Source organism: Marmota flaviventris, chromosome 3, assembly GCF_047511675.1.
Source record: "Marmota flaviventris isolate mMarFla1 chromosome 3, mMarFla1.hap1, whole genome shotgun sequence".
Taxonomy (NCBI): Eukaryota; Metazoa; Chordata; class Mammalia; order Rodentia; family Sciuridae; genus Marmota; species Marmota flaviventris.
This window is the reverse complement of record NC_092500.1, coordinates 127,871,143-127,895,566: the sequence shown is the minus strand read 5'-3', so window position 1 is coordinate 127,895,566 and position 24,424 is coordinate 127,871,143. Positions and strand designations below refer to the sequence as shown.

Sequence of the window (24,424 nt, the reverse complement as noted above, 5' to 3'; positions counted from 1 at the left end):
TTGATTCTGTGGCTAATTAACTTTTTTCCTCCCTAAGAGAAAGTATTTTGGTATTTATGTTTTGCAGAAAAATATTTTTTGCAAAAAAAATTTTGCAAGAAAAATTTCTAGCAGTTATATACCCTGTAACTCCTATCAAAATTTATTTGTGCTTTTTTATTACCTTAGTCCTAATTGCAAGTGTCATTGCACTTTCCATTATTTTGTCAGGTAAGTTTTTCTCCAAACTATGCAGTATTTTGTACACATTTATAGTGTCAGTAAAATTTATTTAATTTTGAGCTCTGTTTTGTGTATCAGTATCAATCGGAACATAAAACTAACTTAAAGTAATAAGATGCAGGTTCTAATACAAATTTTCTAGTTAGTCATTTATCAGTTTAACTTATTTTGTTTATGCTTTCCTTAATGTGGTTCTCTGTTTTGAAACGTTTCTTCTTTCAGGGCTGGAAATTTGTAGATCAGTAAATTGTTCTGAAAATTTGCTTAAATATGTGGTTTCAAAGTTTCTCCCATGGCGGGCTTTAGTCTCACAGTGCTTTTCAGCTTCCTGCTCAGTCAGGAGGTGAGCATCTGTGGTTCACCCACAATCCAGCATCACCAAGAGATCACTAGTGAACTCTTCTCGGGTCTGAGCACCAAGATGACAGCTACAGAGGCTTCAGTGGAAATGTTAAAAACAGACCTTAGATTCACAGATGGACTGGAAAAAGCTGAACCTGGTAAAGTAATTGATGAAATTAGAAAAATTATAAGAGGGGCATTTTTACTCCCCAGCCCCTGAATTGCAAAGGGAGCTGAATTTAGACATGTTAGTATTTTACAATCTCCGAAGAAGTTCCGGAGAGAGGGGAATAGACTAGGTGTGAGGATAGATATAGAATTGCTACATTAGTTATTGTATTATGATATATGTTTCTTAAATATTCATGAAGCAAGACTAATGAATAGTGAATTTGGTTGCAAGAGGAGGAGGAAACTGTTCCTTGTGTTCAGAGCACTAGTACTCTCTCTTGCCTATGTCTCTGGCAATTTGCACACTTGTAGGTCACACCATGACTTTCAGTAATATGCTCTTTATATTCCGGGTTAATGGCAGACTTCAATGCCAATGACTCTGTAATACACCTACTAAGATAATTTACCCTGAAAAAGCTGGAACTTCAAGTTTGCAGATTCTTTGTGGGCAAGATGATTAAAATGAGCTATAGAGGAAGCTTTTTCGAGTTGGGACTCCTGCAATTATTTATTCTTTTGAGCAAGTCTCCATTTAGGCGATCCTGGGAGAGAAACTTGAAATTAGACACAGATGTGGTCAAATCTGTACAAACTTGTAAGAAAGTATTTTTTTTTCCAATTTCATTGCTCTTTCTTACCTCCTCCATTTTTTTTTTATCTTTTCCTCTTATTATTTTTTGTTTCTTTATAAGTCCTGAGTAGTGTTTTTTTTACCAATTCTTCAACTGAAGAATATTTGAATTGTTGAAAATTTTTTATTTTTAATAATCAATAAAAAATAAAACTGCTATAAATGTTCATGTACAGGTTTGAATATAAACTTGAGTTTTTATTCCCCTTGTTTAGAACATCTAGGGGCACCTGAACAGGGCATGTGGCATACGTATGTTTACCATTTTTCCTTGCTAAACACAATACAAGGACCTTCCATTTGTGTCTGTTCTTCAGCAACACTTGCTGGTGTGACTTTGTTTAGTTTTGTTTACTACTCTAATAATCATATGGAGATTACCAATTATGGTTCTAATTTGAATTTCTCAAAAATCTATCAACATCAAGCATACTTTATGTGTTTATTTACCATTCTGGCATTGTCTTTATTGTTGTTACTTTGTAAGTCATGAAATCTAAAACTCTGATTTCTCCAAATCTGATCTTTTTTTTTTTTTCCTAAAATCATTTAGGCAATTTTGGTTCTTTTACCTTTTCACATAATTAAAAAGTGACCTTCTTAATTTCTACCAAAAAATAAAATAAAATAAATCATAGTGCAATGTTTACTGGAATAGCACTGTATTTATAAACCTGTTTGGAAATAGTTTGAATATTTAATCCATGAGTTGAATATTCCAATCCATTAATATTTTTTATTTCTCTATTGATTTATGTCTTCTTAGAGCTGTTTGTTGTTTTTGCATATAGTTTTCATTATACTGATTATGAATATATTTTGATAGCTTTACAAGTTAAATATTTTATCTTAATTGGTGTTGCTATAAATGGTCCTGATCTTGTATTTTAATTTGCATTTAGTAATTCTAGCATATGAAAATAGAAGTTATTTTTAAAGATCAGGATTGTACCATAGCTTTGTAAAAATTAATTTATTACATCTAATATCCTTTTGGTAGATTCTTTGATATCATCATCATGGATCAGGTCATTGCTGGGTTGAATGGGATACAGCTGTGGGGATAAAAAGCTGCTCATACAGAGGACCAGCATGGGATCCAAGAACACCAAGCTGAGCACCAGCAATCAGACACCAGTGATGCTGTAGGTGCCTGGCCTGATGAGCTCACAGGTACAGATAGGGGCCCATCCTACTGAGGTCCTGTGCCTCATGAAGTGGTGCTGCCAGAGGCACTCCTGGCTAATGAGGAGTACAGGAGGTCATGTAGGAGCTGTGGGATAAGTGCAGCAAGTACAGATCCTCACGTCTGTTGAGATCCCAGGCCTGTGGATGGTGTCCAGGTGCCTGACTGTGGCAAGATCCTTGTGGAGTTCTCCTCTGTGTCTGACTGTCAGAAATCCATGCAGGACCTTCACAAATTCACCAACAGAGTGGTTGTCAAAAAATATTGTGACCCCTGACTCTTAACCACTGCGGAGACATCTGGTAGAAGTGGCCTGGGGAGGGTGGGGGCATGGCTGCCTGGAGGCTTCTCTCCCCATTTGTCTCCCCTTTTCCCCCTCTGAAGATGAGTGACAGCCAAATGACCACCTGATAGCCAGCAGAAAATGGAATGGCAGCAATTAAGTGTGGGGGGTGGGGAGTAGGGAGGTTATGACAGGGAAGGGACTGGGGAAGTTCACACAGGCCCACACAGACACAGAGGGAATGGGTTGGGATGAGGAGGGGTGCACAGTAGGGAGATAAGACCCCCACAGCCCTTCTTAAAACAGCCTTTTCTCTCTTAGACCCCTTTTCTTCTCCCCTTCCCATGGTAGGTAGGAACATGCTGTGTTTATATTTTATGGCCAAACTATTTTGAATTTTGTTGACTGGCCCTTGGTGCCCTGCCCTCACCCCTTTGTAGGACCACAGCACTGGTCCTTCAGTCCTCCATGGTACCCCACCTGTTTCCCCTTATTTCTTAAATAGTTGGTTCTCTTTGGCCTTCCTGACTCTCTCTAACACCCTAGTCCCATGGCCCCTTTCCCTCTCTTTCTCTCTGTGGCAATTCCATATTTGCTAAAACAAATTGACTCATTAAACATTTTGTTGTATTTTTTTTAAAAATTCACATGCTTTTACTATATTTCTTGGGATGCCCCTATGTCCTCTCATTTCTTATTCTGTTAAAATGGTGCATTACATACAGTCAGAATTGCAATTATCAAAAATACTAGTAACAATAAGAGTTGGCAAAGATGTGGGGAAAAGGGTACAGTCATACATTGCTGGTGGAACTGATGGTGGAACTGCAACCTGGTACAACCACTCTGGAAAGGAATATGGAGATTCCTCAGAAAACTTGGAATGGAACTACCATTTGACCCAGTTATCCTACTCCTTGGCATATACTCAAAGGACTTAAAATCAGCATACTATAGTATCACTGTTACATCAATGTTTAGACCACCTTCACAATAGCTAAACTGTGGAACCATCCTAGATGCCAATAGATGAATGGATAAAGAAACTGTGGTATGTATACAAAATGGAATATTACTCAGCATTAAAAGAGAATAAAATTATGGTATTTGCATGTAAATGGGTGGAGCTGGAGAATATCATGCTAAGTGATGTAAGCCAATCCCCCCCAAAACAAAGGCCAAATGTTCTCTCTAATATGCAGATGACCCAAAATAGGTGGTGGAATTTCACCAAATTGGACAGAGAGGAATGGCAGGAAGGGAGAGGAGATGAGAATGGAAAGATAGTAGAATGAATTGGACATAAATTTCCTATGTTAATGATCACTTTAATTCCACATCATAAACAGCCACAAAAATGGGAAGTTCGGCTCCATGTATGTATGATATGTCAAAATGCATTCTACTGTCATGTGTAACTAAAAAGAACAAGTAGAGTGATTAAAAAAAGAAGAAGAAGAAATTAGACCATAAGTTATTTTACTTAGAGGCATGTGGAAAGAAAATTTTTTATCTTTTTTAAAAATTAAATCTAACTTTTTAAATGGAAAAAAAGTAAATTATGTTGGTTTATCTTCTAATGTATCCCTTAGTACTTCTAACTGGGTCATTTATTATGGAGGCAAATCTGGATTGTTTATATGTCTCTTTTTCATCCTGATTTGTCCTCTTTTTTGTCTTATACTTTCATTGCCCCTTTTTCCAATAACTAGAAAATCCTGGAGAGGAAATGTTCCATTTCCCTTGTTTGTAGCCCTCTTTCATGGATATTATTGATGGACGGGACCTTTTGTAGAAGAGACTTGCACTAGGAGAGTACAAACTAAACTTGGAGTTGATTCTGTGGCTAATTAAAATTTTTCTTCCCTAAGAGATTCCTCCCTAAGAGAAAGTATTTTGGTATTTATGTTTTGCAGGTAAAAGTCTTCAAGAAAAGTTTCTAGCAGTTATATATCCTGTAACTCCTATCAAAATTTATTCGTGCTTTTCTATTATCTCAGTCCTAATTTCAAATGTCATTGCACTTGCTGTAATTTTGTCACGTAAGTTACTTTTCCTCCAAACTATGCAATATTTTGTACACATTTATATTGTCAATAAGTATTTATTTAATTTTGAGCTCTGTTATGTGTCAGGCACTGTGTAAAGTGCTTGAGATATATTAGTATATAAAACACACACACACCCCAAAATAAACAATTTCTGCTGTCTTCAAAGTTAATTTCTTAATACAGGTAAAACCAAATAAAGGTAAGAGTGGAACAGGTTGTAATATACGTAGGGTTGCAATATGATCTTCTTTGGGAAGGTATTTAGCAGCATTTTGAAGGGAATGGAAAAGTCATGGTTTACTGGGGAACTGTTCCAGAAAGAAAAAGTAAAGTAAAGCCCTAAGACTTTGGGAGTGTGCTGTAGATAAAGTAGAGTAAGAATGGAGAACAGGAATATAATAGGGGAAGGTACAGCATCCCCTCATTACCTGTGGTTTCAGTTACACATGGTCAACTGTTTTCCAAAAATATTAAGTGGAAAATTTTAGAAATTAAACAATTTATAAGTTTTAAATTACACACTTCTCTGAATAATGTAACAAAATCTTGTCCCATTTTTTGTTATCCTGCCCCAAATTTGAATCATCCCTCTGTCTAATGCATCCACAACCTGCCTATGCATCTGATAATGGAGCTGCCTCTATTATCAGATTCATGGTCATGGTATCTGTGTTCTAATAATTTTTATTATTAACAGTACCCCAAAGCACAAAAGTAGTATGTTGGCAATTTGGATATACCAAAGAGAAGTCATAACGACCGCCTTTTAAATAAAAAGGTTAAACTTTATCAATGGGCTGCTTGTATGTATAGGAATAAAAAGAAAACATAGTATATATAAGGTTTGGTATTATCCACAGTTTCAGGCATCCACTGGGGATATTTTCCATGGATAGCAGGAGTCTTGTAAGCTATTTAAAAACTGCCTTTCACTCTGAATGCAATAGAAAGAGAGAGGTGGCAGCATTGAACTTTAATGGCTGAATTACTGATTTCCATACTGAGAATAAACTTTTAGGAGACCAGGATAAAAGCAGGAAGACTTTTCAGAAAAATCTTGTAGAAATCAACTTGAGATGATGATGGCTTACGCCTGATGAAAAAAAGTGTGGAGTTGTGGGCAAGGTGGATATTTTGGAAGTTAAGCCAACAGTATTTCATATTAGATGGAATATTGAGTATTAGGAAGACAAAAGTCAATCATAATTTTAAGAATTTTCTTTTGAGCTTGAAAGAATACAAGTGCAATTCACTGATATGAGCAAAGCTGTGGGTATAGAAATTCCATTTAGGTAAGTATTTCCTGACATGTCCCAATCAGAATTGTCATTCCATTAAAGAATAAAGTAGAGTATGTACTTGAAATATTCTCAGGCAGAGGCTTATCCTTTGACCTGAAGTATTTCATCTTACACTTAAGAAGACTGAGAATGCAGGACAGTATAGAAGAACTATAAATCTCTTTTAAAAATATTCATCCTTTATATATAGGAGCAATATATCACCAGCTTTGCTTGGGGTCTATTAAAGAACTGCTCAGGTAGAGATGACTTTACATGAGAAAATATGTGTATTTTGATTTACAAAAGTGGTATTCAAATTTTTGTTGTTTCTACAACTTCTACTATCCACATTTTTTGGAAGGGGGATTGAACTCAGGGATGCTTAATCCCTGAGCCACATCCCCAGACCTTTTTATGTTTTAATTTAGACACAGAGTCTCACTAAGTTTCTTAGAGCCTTGCTAAGTTACTGAGGCTGACTTTGAACTTACTGGCCTCCTGCCTCAGCCTCCCAAGCCATCTTACAATTTCTAAAACATGACCTAAAATAATTTTAAAAACTATATATTACCTGGAATTTTTCATCAGATATTTAAATAGTTGTAAATGATGTAATTTCTAGCACATCAAATATGTTGGCATATTAAAACTTATCTTTATATTGTCATTTTAAATATATCTATTGGAATATAAATTTTGTCATGATTTGAAACCCAATCACCCCCCCAAAAAAAAATTAACTTTTTTTTTTTTTTTTTAAATAAGCAGGAACAATGTGTCTCGGAGTGTAACTCAGTGGTAGAGTGCTTGCCTAGCCTGCATAAGGACCTGGGATTGATTCCCCCACCACAAAATGAATGAATGAATGAATGAGTAAATGAATGAATTAAAATTAATAATAAAAAAAACACATGAAGCAAAACCTTTCTAATGTTTGAAAATTCTGGTCGATTTGTTTTCTTCAAATGTATTTATATCCTAGAATTTTATCATAGTGTAATATGAGATGCCTATTTAAAGTTGTTTATTTCTTCATGCTTAATATGTTGAATATGTAGAAGTTTCATTTAAAAAATCATATAAGACTCTCTTAAAATATTTTTTCAGATTATTTAGAATTATAATTTTAGTAATATTTTATATTTTAAAACAATTTGAGGTGGCTGGGGTGTGACTCAACAGTGGAGTCCTTGCCTCCCATGTGTGAGGCACTGGGTGTGATCCTCAGCACCACAATAAAGATACTGCATGTATGTAAAATTAAAAAATAGTAAAAAGACTATTTGATATAAATTTTGAAAATTATCAAAAGAAAATGCAATTTAATTTTTATCAAAATTTAAATTGTGATTTAGCACCTATCCTGCTCTCAACAATTTGCCATAATGTAATATTATGTGTAGCTCAAATTATGAGTATGTATTAGTTGGAGAGTATGACAGAAAGAATACTACTTCTTCAGTAAATACCTGCACATAGTGTATTTGATTCTGGTATGATCCTGCTACAGTAATTAAAATAAATGATTGATAAAACTCAGAGACTTTCTCATTAAGAAACTCATCCTCTGATGATTTTTTTCTGTGAATATGAGAATTGTATAATTTGCTAATTCTCTCCCACAACATTTAATTCATCCAGCATTTATCATCTACTTTTATGTTTTGTTAATAACAAAAGAATATACTAAGCATTTTACATGAGGAAATAAGATGAGAATTGACTACAGTTGGAGTAACTGTTTCATAAAACTACATAATATGAAAAACATTATTTTCTCAAATTAGCTTTAACTAGCTCAATTAATAATACACAAGTCTAAAAGTCAGATAAATATTTTACCAAAGGGTTTTATTCAATGTCGCCTAAAATATTTAGCAGTCTCTGAAAATAATTCTGTTAATTTAAAAGGAATCAGTGAGAATAATCTTTACAGCTCTTTGTTTTTATCTTCTTACCTAATGACTTATTCTAGTGATCAGAGTTAGGAAGAGCTGTAAAGAATTTCCTACTATTAAATCTAAAGGAGGGGGAGGGAAAAGATGGCCGCTGCGTACGGGGGTTGCTGAAGTGCTGAGCGTGGTGCTCAAAGCAGCGGCTTTAATAGAGATTTCTGTTAGAGCTCATTTCACCGTTAATCTGTAGCGGACCACTTTGCCAAGGAGCAGGAAGAACAAAGAAATCGAAAAAGAGACGCTTGGCTGCCCAGAGCCGTGGGCGCTTTGCTCCCATCTGCTTCCTCTTTCGCTTCGCTCCGGGCGGAGAAGCTGAATGTGTAATCAGCAGTGGATTGTAAGTACCCGAGGCAAAGAAAGCTCAGTGCGCCCCGCCTTTTTTTTTTTTTTTTTGAATACTTTTTATACAGGGAGAGTTTGTGGATTGGGTTTGTTGGCGGGGCTGTGGTTTCTGTGCCGAAAATCCACTCCGTGGGAGCCGCCATTTGCTTTCTGCTTGCTGTCTTGATGGCTCTGTATACACTGTCCGGCAGCCGCACCTAGAGGTTGGAGCTGGGCTGCGTGCCGAGCCCTGTCCTCCGAAGGCTGGACTGCAGCCTTGAGTGTCTCGGTGGCCTGTTCGCCGCTGCACCTTCGGGCAGAGCCTGCTCTGGGGTCGTTCTGCACCCCCCTGCCAGGGGACCCGTGCTCCGGAGGAGGGGGACGGAGAGCCGCGGCGGCAGCTGCTTGGGCCCCTGGGGCCGGGCACAGGGCTGAAGAGCTGCGGAAGCCAGGGCGGCTCTGCTACGGTCGCAGACAAGCGTGGCCCAGAGACAGCGACAGCGGCAGGGTTTCATTTCTAGAAATCTGGACTGGAAACAGAAGCAGCAGTTTGTATAATCCCAAGAACTTGCTTATACCAGGAAGCTGTAAGGGCAACATGAATAGCATTGAGGAGATGTAACATGGTGGCAGGCGCAGAGAGATCAAGTCTCTGACATCTTCAACTGCGCGGGCATAGGGAGCCGTAAACTGTCTAAATGCTGTTTGCTCAGGATCACTAGGCAATGCTGAGCTGACGTGGATCTGGGGTGTACAGGCTGGGCCCCTCAGAACACACACACAGAGCCCGAATCGGAAGCAATTAAGCTCCGGTTCGCCTGCTTCCTGTGACTCAGCACTAACGATCCCGCTGAAATAATTGGCCGGCCCTTAGGAACTTACAGAGGTAAAAGCCAACCGAGCCTTCATAGGCAGTGGCCACAGGACTGAAACGGGGATTGGGAGAGACAGTTAGGACCCACCCGTTGCATTGGTCACCTGGCAAAGGGAACAAACGGTCACCATTTGCATGGGATATCACCATGGCAGAGAAACGGTGTCACGGGCGGAGGAGATAACTGCATTGAAACCAGTGCGACAGGTGTGTAATCCCCTAGTCATTTCTCTCCACACAGCAGGGAAAACTTAAGGGCCACTCCCAGCTCTCCTGTGAACGCAATAACCAGACCGAGGGAATCAGGAGTAGCGCGGGACTCGCGGCGCGGAACTCCCGGCTACCGCTCCCACCAGTGCTGACAACTGAGGTCTCTTGCACCAGCTACCGGGGGCGTGGCTACAGGAGGGCAAGCAAATTCGCTGGGGGATCTCAGCCCCAAGCTCTACAAACTTAGGGTCTGAGGGAGGCAAACAGGGAGAGTGAGCCCAGGTGTTCATGAAAACAGGGCTCCCAGGAGCAGCAGACCTGGTGTGTAGCCAGTATTGTGGTGAGCGCCACAGGTGAGCACGGCCTGGCTTGAGGAAACACAAGACAAGGCCCTAGACACTCAGGATTGGAGACCCGCCCAGTCTAGGAGAAAGAGCGGCTGCACAGTGAATGGTTCCCACCTGTTGAGAGGAGAAGCTTGGCCCAGTGGGCACAGCGCCACCTACTGGAAGAGAAGTTAATAGAACTCTAGGACTGCATTTATTATTATTATTATCATTTTTTTTTCTTTTTCTTTTTTGTTTTTTTTTCTTTTTTTCTCTTCTTTTTCTTTCATTTTCAATTTTTATTTGTTGTTGTTCTTTAACTTTTTTCAATGTTTCTATATTTTTTAATTTTTTTTATTTTATTATTATTTTTTTAATTTTAATTTTAATTTTTTATTATCACTATTATTTTTCTTAAAAAAATTTTTTTTCATCTTTCCTTTCTTTCTTTATTATCTAATCTTTGTTATTCTTGTTTCTTTTGTCTTTTCATTTCTTTTCAATTTTCTTATTCCCCCTTCCTTGAATTCTACCTGCCTACTCTCATTCTCTTTAGTGACTTCTTCCCTTCCCTTCTAATATCTTTCCTCTCAAGCATCAAATAAATCTACAAGAGTAAACAATAACTCAGCAGTCAAACAGAACAAGAAGAAACATGAGCAGCATAAAAAAGCAAGGAAGAAAAGTAGTACAAACAATGAAGGACAGCCTAAATATTCAGGAGGACCTAGAGTCAGCAGAAAAATGGTCATATAAAGAACTCAAGGAATACCTTAGACAGATGGAATGGAACCTTAAAGAAGATACGAGACAGCAAATTCAAACAGTGAAAGAACACTTTGAAAATGAATTACATAGACAGATAAAAGAAGAAGTTAAGCATCTTTATCAGGAGATTGAGATTATAAAAAAAAACCAAACAATAATTCTAGAAATGAAGGAAACGATAAACCAAATTAAAAACTCAATTGAGAGTATCACTAACAGAGTGGAGCAAGTAGAAGCCAGAACATCAGATAATGAAGACAAAATATATCATCTTGAAAAGAGCCTAGCCAACTCAGAAAGGCTGGTTAAAAACCACGAGAAAAACATCCAAGAGATATGGGATAACATAAAGAAACCAAACCTACGAGTCATCGGGATAGAAGAAGGTACAGAGATTCAAACCAAGGGAATGAGTAACCTGCTGAAAGAAATAATTACAGAAAACTTTCCAGAAATAAAAAAGGAAACGGATATACAAATTGTAGATGCATACAGGACACCGAGCACACAAAATCACAGTAGACCAACGCCAAGACACATTGTTATGAAGATATCCAATATACAGAACAAAGAGAAAATACTAAAAGCTACAAGAGAAAGGAGGCAGATTACATTCAGGGGTAAACCAATAAGGTTAACAACGGATTTTTCATCACAGACGCTGAAAGCGAGAAGATCCTGGAACAACGTATTTCAAACACTGAAAGACAATGGATGCCAACCAAGAATTCTGTATCCAGCAAAATTAAGCTTCAGGTACGATAACGAAATAAAAATCTTTCATGATAAACAAAAGCTAAAAGAATTTGCAGCCAGAAAACCAGCATTGCAAAGCATCTTGAGCAAAACACTACACGAGGAAGAAATGAAAAACAATAACCAAAACCATCAGTGGGAAGTGCCTCTATAAAGACAGAGGGCGGGGGGAAAGCTAACCATGGAGAAACAAACTAAATTAAAAAAAAAAAAAAAAAAAAGAAGAAGATAAATAATCAAACATGGCTGGAAGTACAAACCATATATCAATAGTAACTCTAAACATTAATGGCTTAAACTCTCCAATAAAGCGACATAGGCTGGTAACATGGATTAAAAAAACAAATCCAACAATATGCTGCCTCCAGGAGACACATCTGATTGGAAAAGACATACACAGGCTGAAGGTGAAAGGTTGGGAAAAAATATACCACGCACACGGTCCTCGTAAGCAAGCAGGGGTGGCCATCCTCATATCGAATAAAATTGACTTCAAGACTAAATTAATCAAAAGGGATAAGGAAGGACATTATATACTGTTAAAAGGAACCATTCACCAACAAGACATAACAATTATCAATATTTATGCACCAAATAATGGTGCTGCGACGTTCATAAAACAAATTCTCCTCAAGTTCAAGAATCAAATAGACCACAACACAATAATTATGGGTGACTTCAACACACCTCTCTCACAATTGGACAGATCCTCCAAACAAAAGCTGAATAAAGAAACTATAGAACTCAATATCACAATCAACAACCTAGACTTAACTGACATATATAGAATATATCAACCATCATCAAGTGGATATACTTTTTACTCAGCAGCACATGGATCCTCCTCAAAAATAGACCATATATTATGCCATAGGGCAACCCTCAGTAAATATACAGGGGTGGAGATAATACCATGCATTTTATCTGATCATAATGGAATGAAACTGGAAATCAATGATAAAAGAAGGAAGGAAAAATCCTACATCACATGGAAAATGAACAATATGTTACTGAATGATCAATGGGTTACCGAAGACATAAAGGAAGAAATCAGAAAATTCTTAGAGATAAATGAAAATACAGACACAACATATCGGAATCTATGGGACACAATGAAAGCAGTTTTAAGAGGGAAATTCATCGCTTGGAGGTCATTCCTCAAAAAAAGGAAAAACCAACAAATAAATGAGCTCACACTTCACCTCAAAGCCCTAGAAAAGGAAGAGCAAAACAACAGCAAATGTAGCAGAAGGCAAGAAATAATCAAAATCAGAGCGGAAATCAACGAAATTGAAACAAAAGAAACTATTGAAAAAATTAACAGAACTAAAAGTTGGTTCTTTGAAAAAATAAATAAGATCGACAGACCTTTAGCCATGCTAACGAAGAGAAGAAGAGAGAGAACTCAAATCACTAACATACGGGATGGAAAAGGCAATATCACAACAGACACTACAGAAATACAGAAGACAATTAGAAATTATTTTGAAAACCTATATTCCAATAAAATAGAAGATAGTGAAGACATCGATAAATTCCTTAAGTCATACGATTTACCCAGACTGAGTCAGGAGGATACTCACAACTTAAACAGACCAATAACAATAGATGAAATAGAAGAAGCAATCAACAGACTTCCAACCAAGAAAAGCCCGGGACCGGATGGGTATACAGCAGAGTTTTACAAAACCTTTAAGGAAGAATTAATGCCAATACTTTTCAAGTTATTTCAGGAAATAGAAAAAGAAGGAGCTCTGCCAAATTCATTCTATGAGGCCAACATCACCCTGATTCCGAAACCAGACAAAGACACCTCAAAGAAAGAAAACTACAGACCAATATCTCTGATGAACCTAGATGCAAAAATTCTCAATAAAATTCTGGCGAATCGGATACAAAGGCACATCAAAAAAATTGTGCACCATGATCAAGTAGGATTCATCCCTGGGATGCAAGGATGGTTCAATATACGGAAATCAATAAATGTTATTCACCACATCAATAGACTTAAAAATAAGAACCATATGATCATCTCAATAGACGCAGAAAAAGCATTCGACAAAGTACAGCATCACTTTATGTTCAAAACATTAGAAAAAATAGGGATAACAGGAACTTACCTCGACATTGTAAAAGCTATCTATGCTAAGCCTCAGGCTAGCATCATTCTCAATGGAGAAAAATTGAAGGCATTCCCCCTAAAATCTGGAACAAGACAGGGATGCCCTCTATCACCACTTCTATTCAATATTGTTCTCGAAACACTGGCCAGAGCAATTAGACAGACGAAAGAAATTAAAGGCATAAAAATAGGAAAGGAAGAACTTAAATTATCACTATTTGCAGATGACATGATTCTATACCTAGAAGACCCAAAAGGGTCTACAAAAAAACTACTAGAACTAATAAATGAATTCAGCAAAGTGGCAGGATATAAAATCAACACGCATAAATCAAAGGCATTTCTGTATATCAGCGACAAAACTTCTGAAACGGAAATGAGGAAAAACACTCCATTCACAATATCCTCAAAAAAAATAAAATACTTGGGAATCAACCTAACAAAAGAGGTGAAAGATTTATATAATGAAAACTACAAAACCCTAAAAAGAGAAGTAGAAGAAGTTCTTAGAAGATGGAAAAATATACCCTGTTCATGGATAGGCAGAACTAACATCATCAAAATGGCGATATTACCAAAAGTTCTCTATAGGTTTAATGCAATGCCAATCAAAATCCCAAATGCATTTCTTGTAGAAATGGATAAAGCAATCATGAAATTCATATGGAAGAATAAAAGACCCAGAATAGCAAAAGCAATTCTAAGTAGGAAGTGCGAATCAGGCGGTATAGCGATACCAGACTTAAAACTATATTACAGAGCAATAGTAACAAAAACAGCATGGTACTGGTACCAAAACAGGAGGGTGGACCAATGGTACAGAATAGAGGACACAGAGACTAATCCACAAAGCTACAACTATCTTATATTTGATAAAGGAGCTAACAGCATGCAATGGAGGGAGGATAGCATCTTCAACAAATGGTGCTGGGAAAACTGGAAATCCATATGCAACAAAATGAAACTGAATCCCCTCCTCTCGCCATGCACAAAAGTTAACTCAAAGTGGATCAAGGAGCTAGATATCAAATCAGAGACTCTGCGTCTGATAGAAGAAAAAGTTGGCTACGATCTACATATTGTAGGGTCGGGCTCCAAATTCCTTAATAGGACACCCATAGCACAAAAGTTGATAACAAAAATCAACAAATGGGACTTACTTAAACTGAAAAGTTTTCTCTCAGCAAGAGAAACAATAAAAGAGGTAAATAGGGAGCCTACATCATGGGAACAAATTTTTACTCCTCACACTTCAGATAGAGCCCTAATATCCAGAGTATACAAAGAACTCAAAAAATTAAACAATAAGAAAACAAATAACCCAATCAACAAATGGGCCAAAGACCTGAACAGACACTTCTCAGAGGAGGACATACAATCAATCAACAAGTACATGAAAAAATGCTCACCATCTCTAGCAGTCAGAGAAATGCAAATCAAAACCACCCTAAGATACCATCTCACTCCAGTAAGATTGGCAGCCACTATGAAGTCAAACAACAACAAGTGCTGGAGAGGATGTGGGGAAAAGGGTACTCTTGTACATTGCTGGTGGGACTGCAAACTGGTGCGGCCAATCTGGAAATCAGTATGGAGATTCCTGGGAAAGCTGGGAATGGAACCACCATTTGACCCAGCTATTGCCCTTCTTGGACTTTTCCCCGAAGACCTTAAAAGAGCGTACTACAGGGATACTGCTACATCGATGTTCATAGCAGCACAATTCACAATTGCTAGACTGTGGAACCAACCCAGATGCCCTTCAATAGATGAATGGATAAAAAAAATGTGGCATTTATACACCATGGAGTATTACGCAACACTAAAAAATGACAAAATCATAGAATTTGCAGGGAAATGGATGGCACTAGAGCAGATTATGCTTAGTGAAGCTAGCCAATCCCTAAAAAACAAATACCAAATGTCTTCTTTGATATAATGAGAGCAACTAAGAACAGAGCAGGGAGGAAGAGCAGGAAGAAAAGATTAACATTAAACAGATAGATGAGGTGGGATGGAAAGGGAGAGAAAAGGGAAATTGCATGGTAATGGAGGGAGACCCTCATTGTTATACAAAATTACATATAAGAGGTTGTGAGGGGAATGGGAAAATAAACAAGGAGAGATACGAATTACAGTGGATGGGGTAGAGAGAGAAGATGGGAGGGGAGGGAGGGGGGATGGTAGAGGATAGGAAAGGTAGCAGAATGCAACAGTCACTAGTATGGCAATATGTAAAAACGTGGGTGTGTAACTGATGTGATTCTGCAATCTGTATTTGGGGTAAAATTGGGAGTTCATAACCAACTTGAATCTAATGTATGAAATATGATATGTCAAGAGCTTTATAATGTTTTTAACAACCAATAAAAAAATAAATAAATAAAAAAAAAATCTGTTAAAAAAAAAAAAAAAAAAAAAAATAAACAAGACAGAAAAAAAAAAGACCACTACCCCTCAGTATCCAGTAGACTTCTATCTGGGCTCAAAAACAACTTGGTGTTTAGAGTGAATTTATGCTTGCTTACAAAATAGAATGCTTTCTGATTATAGATAATGTTTGCACATCCTTCTGTTGCAGAGCAGACATAAAAGTGATATGATACAAAGATAACAAACTGGGAAGATCTTCTATAAACTTTAAGGTAGTTGACAAATGGAAGTTACTATAAACAATTGTAATATTTTGAGGAATTTTACTCATATCCCTGTATCTGAAAAGCAATAAGCTTAGAAATCTTTCCACCATCATCTACTGCACATAAAACAACAAGACATGAAGATTTATAGAGGAAAGATATAGTTCTTATTTTTATAGAAAGGTATAGCTCTTATTTTTAAAACTATATTTTATATAGGTTTAAAAGACATGTCTTGTAATCCATATAATTCAGGCATGCCAATGGCTCAAACTTACCTTAGGTTCTCATTTATAAAATGCAATATACTGTTCAAACTTGATTTAAAAGCAGCTGTTTCCTTAAAGGATTATTGATTGATTTTGACAAGAGTAAGTTTGAGAAAACAATCCAACTGACCCTTTTCTACAATTTTCTTATCCCTCAGAAGCTATCCCTCATCTTTTTTTTTTTTTCTTTTTCCAGTGCTAGAGATCCATTGCTTAGATGATTTCTAAGTTTTCAATGCTAAGGGTCTTGTGCAAGATAGGCAAGTACTCTAGCACTAAACTATATCTCAAGCCCTCCTCAGATGTTCAAGTAGTTCTTTTTCTCAACTATCTTTTTAAAATCCCTCTCTTGATATTTTTGGTCCAACACAGATAACTGTGTTACTCATACTGAGCCACTCTAGCCATAGATTTAGCAGGAACATAAATCCAGTCTTACAAATAAGTCTATAGGCTCTTTGCAGAGTCTTTCTCAACCCCAACCCCAAAAGACATCAGTAGAAGAGTTTCTAATGAATAAAATCGACACATTATTGAATTTCTAGAATAAAAGGTTGAGCTCATAAAAGAAGGAGCCCTCATAAAAATTGCTGTAGTTTTTCATCTGCTTTCACACCTTTTTATTTTGTTATTCTTATTTCAGTGGCAGAACCAAAATGTTATCAACAATTTTTGTGCGTGGATATTATTTGTAAACAGAAATCAGGTGAAAATTCTTATATGGAAAATAGATTTTGAAAAGTATTGTTGATGCAGAGGGCTACCAATGAATAGTCCATACCTAAACACACTCCCAGTACATAAGCTTTTGTTACTGACTTTACCGGCTTCTAGAGTAGTTTGGTATGTTATCTTCTCAAGATCAGAGAACAAAGCCTCTAGAAGACATTTTATTGGTCTCAAGTGTGGTACAGATGATTTCTAAGTTTCTCATCAAAGCTTCCCTTCTAACGTCCTACAAATACAAAGATCTTGCAAGAGGCTTAAAAGTTGTCCCAGTATCTGAATGTAGCTTACATTATTTACATTTCGAATATGAGATTTATAAGGAAGTTGAATCCAATTATGGAGAAAAAACCAATCATGACCACTTTTAAACTTATTTTCTCCATCGTGGTCAATGATTTGATTTTAACTTTATTATTTTTCTCAGTATCTTCTCCCATTCTGAACAAGAAAAAATTTCAGCATCCTAAAAAGAATGATTATCAAGTAGCAATTATTCTTAGTTTCATGTTACCTAGGAATATGATCATCAGTTATGAAATAGTGAAGAATCAAAATGAGTATTTATAAAATTTAGAATAAACCTGAATGGCAGAATATCAATATAGATCCGTCTTGGTTTTTCTAGAACAATATGAGTTAGTTCAGCAAAATGACACAACTTTTTTGCTAAGTAACCAAAATCTTTAGCCCTCCCATCTGTGGCTTGGTATTTAAGACTCATGCATGATTCAAGTTATCTGTAACGAAAAAGTTCACCTGATTTCTTTCTTCATCTTCTCTTCTCTCACCTGAATTCTCTCATCAGGATTTGTCTGTTCCCAGTTCTATTGCCTAAATTTCTAAAGTCTGAAATTGGGAAGGAAAGAAGAAAGGAAGGAAGGGGGGATGAGAAAAAAAAAGAAAGAATGAGCTAGAGGAGGGGGGGAGGAAATAAGGGAGAAAAAAAGGGTTAGATAAAACAGGAAGCAAATAAATTAATAAGTAAAATACGGCAGCCTATGATCTATGTTAGGTGAAATGAAAAGTACACTTTTTAAAGAAAGGGAACAAGTCACTTATTCTTCTAGAGAGATTCTACCTTCCTTTTCTTCACCACTCTACACTGTGAGAAGAAATTCCCTTTTTTTTTTCCAGAAACCATGAAAGGTAAACTCTCCTCCTTTTACAATGTTTCTGTGATGAGAGATGCCAACTGGTCAGTGCTTTTAAGGATTTCTCTAGTTTTGTAACAGGTCAGTTTAGCAAAAAGATGATTACATATGCAAAAGGTGAAACTGGAATAATTATAAACCACCATCACATTCCACCATAATCAATGATGAGATCTATTTTTTTAGGGTTGCCAAAGTCTTAAATCCCATGGGTGATCATTCAGCAAAAAGTAAAACAGGCTAGAAACCAGGCTTGTCATTTAAATTTACTTTTGTCTTAAAATATCTATATATGTAAATCTTTGTAAGTATGTATATGTCTATACCCATGTCTATATCTGTGGACTTATACACACATGCACTGTACTCAAATGCATTCATATACATACATATATATATATATATATATATATATATATATATATATATATATATAATTTTGAAATTTTCATAAAATTGCTTTCTCCTTCTCTCCAAGAAGGTTTCCTTGGGTTTGCTCATGATTTTCCAGAATTATGTAAATAAATTATATCACACCAGGAAAAAAAAAAAAAAAAAAAAAAAATCTAAAGGAAAATAAGTCATTGTTGTTATTTGATAATTTTGCCTGATCTCTTTTCATTTTGCTTTCACTAAACATTCTAAAAAGCAATTTAAAATTTTTAGATGTTAAGGGAGAGAAATTATAGAGCTACGGAATTAAAATATGTGTTCTTCTAGAAAGCTATACTCTGAAATCCTGTTGGTTTCAGGATATCTAACAGTGGCCTTGGTCAAAATATTTTTGCACATATTTAATAGCGCGCTCGCGCGCGCACACACACACACACACCAGAAAATTTAGGAAGTCCTTGATCGTACTTTTGGTATCAAAACCAGTATTTTGAATGGTGTCATACACTGTATACTAGAAGCTTCTTCATCCCTCAATAAATGCATGATAGTAAAATCGAGGACAGGTAAGGAGTTTTCCTTTCTGTTGTTAAGAACATGGAGGTTGTCCACAGAAAGGGGAGCAGATACCTAAATTGAAGGTCACTGGGCACATGATGATTACACTTGGGATAAGACTTGGTGATGAATCGGGAAAGCAATAATCAATAGCATACTTCAAAATGGAACTCAGAATTAGAATAGAAAAAAACTAAATAAAAGAGATAAAAAAGTTTGCTAATTATCATTCCTTCTGGTTGTCTCAATTTTAGAAAAAAATAAGGAGCAGACCTTAGAGAACTCTGTGTTGTCTTCCTGCCCAAAAGATTGGATAGCATTTGGAAGCCAGTGTTTATATTTTGCTGAAGATATGGGGAATTGGACATTCAGCCAGACCTTTTGCGCTAACTTTGAAGCCGGTATTGGTCAGTTTGAAAGCCAGGAGGAACTGGTAAGAAAAGGTTTGGGATCACTTTTCTTTTTAGAATTCTTTGCCCCCTGAGTGGTTTGGGCTGCATAAAGCTAAAGCTGAAATATGAGAAAGGACCCCATCTCAAACAGAATTTGGGGCATGAGAAACATTTTAGTGTGTGCCATTTGTTGAGGTATATACTTGGCCTGGAATTCTGTGAGTCCTTTCAGATATGTTGACATATTAACCTGCAAATTTAGATATACTGTTCTCCTTCTACTCAGAAATATGCTAATCAGATAATTTGTCATCTGCATTGATACATGTTGGATATTGAAGGTGGGCACTAAAAACATTTTGCTGGAATGATAGAAATGAATATATGGTCCCTTATGAAGAAATTTAGGATCACGGATATTAAATGACTTAACTGAGAATTGAGGACTGGTCTTACTTCAAAATCTGTGCTTCTCAATTATACCATGATATCACCTCCAAAAGAGAAGGCTGTAGGGAAATAAACTCAAGATCTTTTTAAAAACATGAACACAGGGCTGGGGTTGTGGCTCAGAGGTACAGAACTAGCCTAGCATGCATGAGGCACTGGGTTCGATCCCCAGCACCACATAAATATAAAATATTGTGTCCATGTATAACTAAAAAAATGTTAAAAAATATGAACACATGTTTTCACTTTCTGTGTTGTATAGCAGAATTTCCTGAAAAGATATAAAGGTCTTTCTGATTATTGGACTGGCCTTAACAGAAAAGCATCATATCACATATGGAAGTGGACAAACAACACTAAATGTAAAACCTGGTAAGTTTTCAGAGTTTTTTTTTTACTTCCATTGTGTTCATGTGTGTGATTTGTGTGTTTGAGATGAGAAAATTATCCACATGTAAAGTGCATTGCACTAGCAGATAAAAAAATATGAATCCTGGACTCAGTAGTAGACAGTGTGCTTAGTATGCTCAAGGCCCAAAATTCCATCCCCATTAAACTCCACACACACCCAAAATATAAATATTTTTATGCTCTTCCATTTACTACCTGTGTCTTTAGAAAGAACTTATATTATTGTGATTTTGCTTGACATCTTTAGCAGGATGATGGCATCTAGCATAGTTCTTGTAGTCTCATGCATACACTAATTTAGAACTTTGCTGATAAACAGAGAGGACTGTGATATCTAGCCATTGAAGGACTGACATTTGTAAGACTCATATATGTCCACTATTTACACTGCTGCATCCATTCATAAAAGCAAAGTTTCCAGAGAAACATTGTGAATCTCTTCTAATGTTTCATTATCAGAAGGAAATCAGTGGATAAATCCATTTGATGGGTAATAATTTTAATGGATTCTTGGTAACTGGGGCATGGCTCAGGGAAGTAGGTACATTGACAGAATAATCTGAAACATCAAATACACTATTCTCCTTCTATTTTGAAATATAGTAATTAGATAATTTGTCATCCCCAATGGCATATGTTGGATATTGAAAGGGGAATTAAAAATGTTGTGCTGGAATGACAAACATAGGCTGATAATTTCCCAAATTTTTAAATATAGATATGTAAGAAAAAAAAAAAAAGGAGACAGAAGCATAGTTATTAGGCAAAAGCAAAAGCTGCTCGCCCAAGCTGCTAGCTTTATTTACATCCTTAGATTACTTTAGATCATTGACATCATTGGTACATATTGTTCATTGTATTACTAGGCAGGTAACAGACTCAGCAATATTATGAAGCTTATTCCTCAGTTACATACTAAGTTGCAATGGGCAATGTTAGGAGCTTTGTGTAGTTCTCAAGAAAGTCCATTGTATAAAGTTACTGTCATGTGGACAGATTTAGGCACAGTGAAACACTGTAGTTGTCTAATAAGAGAGTTCCATTATTCCCAGGAGCTGTGTGTGTGAGATCAAGGTCAAGGCTGATAAGACACTAACTCAGAGCCTCCTCCTGAAGGACATTGCTCCAGTAGCTGGACATTCTGGGTCTTTGTACAGAAGTTTTCCCAGCAGCCAGGTATTCTGTGTCTTTGCACAGAAACTTCCTAGTCAACCACCATGCCACAGTCATGAAGCTATTAGAGACCTCAATCCCAGACACAGAATCCTTCCATAGATAAATGGCATACACTAGGGGTATGTACTTGGGGAAATCTTAGCTCCTGGTCCCTTCTGCTGTGCCTATCCCTGCTTCCTGAGTGCCATGAGCTGAGAAGGTTACCTCTGCCATGCTCTTCTACCATGATGCTCATCCTCACATCTCTTGGGGTGGCCAGGACCTTGCCAATGAATTCTTACTGGTTTGGAGGGATAAGCCTCCTAAGAAATGAAAGTCTATAAGAATTAATGAAGAACAAAAGACAAAGTCAGAAAGCTATCTTCAAAAACTTGGAGCCCCTGATAGGTCCAGTCCACACAGGAGCTGGAGCTAGACAATTAGAAAATGACTCCTGAGGTTTATATAAAGGGACACCAAAGGCAGGGACAAGTTTTCAGGAGTAGAGCCATACTTCATGATGTCTTGTAGTCAGCATGTTGATTGGCATCTTGGAAGGTCACACCCATCTCAGAAGGGCTGTGTGGCTACAGCAGGTTACCCCATATACAGTGCTCTGTGGGATCATTGACAGAGCTTCAATGGAGCTCAAAATATGTCTCAGAAGAGGAAATGTTCACTGGAAGTTCCTAGACACCATCTTATCCTTTTCACTAGTCTGTGGAATACAATTGAGTCCACAGAGCCCATGGATAGCTCTCAACACACATAAGGCTGAAAGCACTGGACCTAGCTGACCATGGACTGAAACAATGAGCCAAAAGAAATCTTAGCACCTTTAAATTGTTATAAACATTTCAATGATGGTAAAGTAATCATCTATCAGAACAGATAAAATATAGGGGCACAATCACTTTCATCATAAATGTTAAACTCTTAGGAATTTAGTAGTAAGTGATTTTTAAATATCTTCAGACATTTATGAAACAAGTGGAGATCAAACTAAAAATAATCTTCAGAAAAAGCCACCAATGACAACAGTTTGGAGACAACAGCAAGCACCAGTTAAATACCTAATCAATAACACATAAGTGGGCTTGGGATAGATGAATGATAAACTTGTGTTATTCAAGCAAAGACCTTGAGAATGTAAAGGAAACTAAATGCAGAAATAGTATATATTACCACTGGCACATTTCTCTTGTTCACATTAAAAAACATGGAGGGTTGATGCTGGACAGTGTAGTGGAGAAGGAAATGTGGATGTCCAGCCTATGAATATTTAATATTTTTGTGTCAGATTTTAGGTTTTCCATCAAAGGATTTGGAGGATGTACCTACCTGAATGGTAATGGGATCAGCAGTGCCAGGAACTACACAGAGAGTGTCGTTACACCCTCTCTTCCACAAAAAAATCTTAATTAAGCTTCTCCAGAAACCCTTACCATAATTATTCTTAGACTTTTGGCAAAAATTCCTGCAAAAGAATTCTCAGGTGAAGGTATGTTTGCAGAAGCATTGTGAGATAAGACTTATCCAAGGCCTTCACAGAAACATTCGCATTTTAAAAAAAGTCTGGCCAAGACTGTCCATGGGCAGGGAGAACCTAGGCTACAACAAACCCCACCACTACAGCCCACCACTGGTGCTGAAAGTTGGAGCAAGTGAAGCCAGAATTAGACAGGCAGTCATTGTAGATAGGTAGATCGAGTCAGTTGGGTCTTGGAGGCTAATTTTGAGTGAGTCTGGGAAGTTGAAGACTGTGTTACCCCTTCCCCACCCCCAGAGATCTTATCAAGAACCTGCCCCTGCTCCAACATCATGTCAAGGTAACCTGTCCCAGGAATTTCCCCTCCCTACATGGAGCTATAAGGTTGTTAATGTGTCCTTGGCTACTACACCCCACCCTTCCCCCTTCAGCCCACATATTTCACACCTTTTGGCCATCACACTCAGCATTTCTGGGCCTAGTCAAGTACTCAGGAAGGAGAAAGATAAGGGTGGGAAGGCAGGAGAACATAGGAATCCTAGGACATATAAAAAGAGGAGAACACCTCTTCGCTTCTTGGAATGCCAGGATACCAGCTATGACCCCCTTCTCCTTTGTGGGAGAAGTCTATGTTACCCCTTTTCAAATAAACCTTGCTTCATATGCTTGCCTTGGCGTGCTTCTCTGATGTTCAAAATTCAACATGTGGGGAAACAGGACTCATCACCAATAACCACAGTATCACAAGGAGCCAGCAAGGGGCAAAGAGAAGTGGCCTATGGGGCCACACAGCGCTGCCACAGGGGGATACAATCTGAGAAGGCAAGGCAAAACCATCACTGGGTAGTTGGAGCCAACTTGCTTGTGGTGCACAGAACAAACATGGCGGCTCCCAGCCCAACAGAGTTCCACCAAAAAAGGATATTGTAACTTCAGATGGGCAAATTTGGGAAATGCTCTGGGCAAGATGGCAGAGAGGGTGGGAAGCCCAGTGCTGTGGTCATATTTTCAGATCACATAGAAAAGCAACTCTGGCCACACAGCAGCAGCAGAAGGGTGTTTCCACACAAATGAGTTTTCTTTTGTGCAGGCTTCTTCCAAACCCTGCCTTCCATGGTCACAGCATGGCATGCCCACACAAAGTGTGCTTTAGCTGGCTTCCTCTCAGTCCCTCCCACCATCGCTCAGAGGGGCCTTCCAGCTCTGCTTCACAGAGCCTGCATCTTACAACCTCTGTTTCTTAAAAGTAAGCACTCAGGTGCAAATTTTCTTTTTCTGTTCCAA

At 37.4% G+C, this 24,424-nt stretch overlaps 1 long non-coding RNA gene across 1 annotated transcript; it reads left to right on the top strand.

The window, feature by feature from the left end:
* The first annotated feature begins 572 nt into the window (after window positions 1-572).
* Window positions 573-23,808, top strand: LOC114104420 (uncharacterized). The gene is made up of 6 exons (XR_003584840.2): window positions 573-722; window positions 2,370-2,542; window positions 4,755-4,880; window positions 19,498-19,676; window positions 20,348-20,457; window positions 22,952-23,808. It is a non-coding gene; the product is annotated as an uncharacterized lncRNA (long non-coding RNA).
* Window positions 23,809-24,424: the final 616 nt, after the last annotated feature.